The following is a 364-nucleotide window of genomic DNA, read 5'->3' as shown; positions in this document are numbered from 1 at the left end:
AATTGTTTTTCTCATGTGTATAGATCCACCAGCTGAGTGGTCTAGAGAAATCTGAGCTTTTTCTGTAAGCCCATAGTAAAAGATGTCTAATTGCACCCATTCTGAAAACATTTCAGAGGGGCATTTTCTTAGCATCTCTCTGTATCTCTCCCATGCATCATAAAGAGATTCATTCTCTCCTTGTTTGAAGCCTTGGATGCTTAGCCTTAGCTGTGTCATCCATTTTGGAGGGAAATAGTGATTCAGGAATTTTTCTGACAGCTGTTTCCATGTTTTTATGCTGTTCTTAGGCTGGTTATTTAACCACCTCTTAGCTTGATCTTTTACAGCAAATGGAAACAGTAATAATCTGTAGACATCTTGA

This window comes from Arachis duranensis, chromosome 9, assembly GCF_000817695.3.
Source record: "Arachis duranensis cultivar V14167 chromosome 9, aradu.V14167.gnm2.J7QH, whole genome shotgun sequence".
NCBI lineage: Eukaryota > Viridiplantae > Streptophyta > Magnoliopsida > Fabales > Fabaceae > Arachis > Arachis duranensis.
This window is presented reverse-complemented; position numbering follows the sequence as displayed.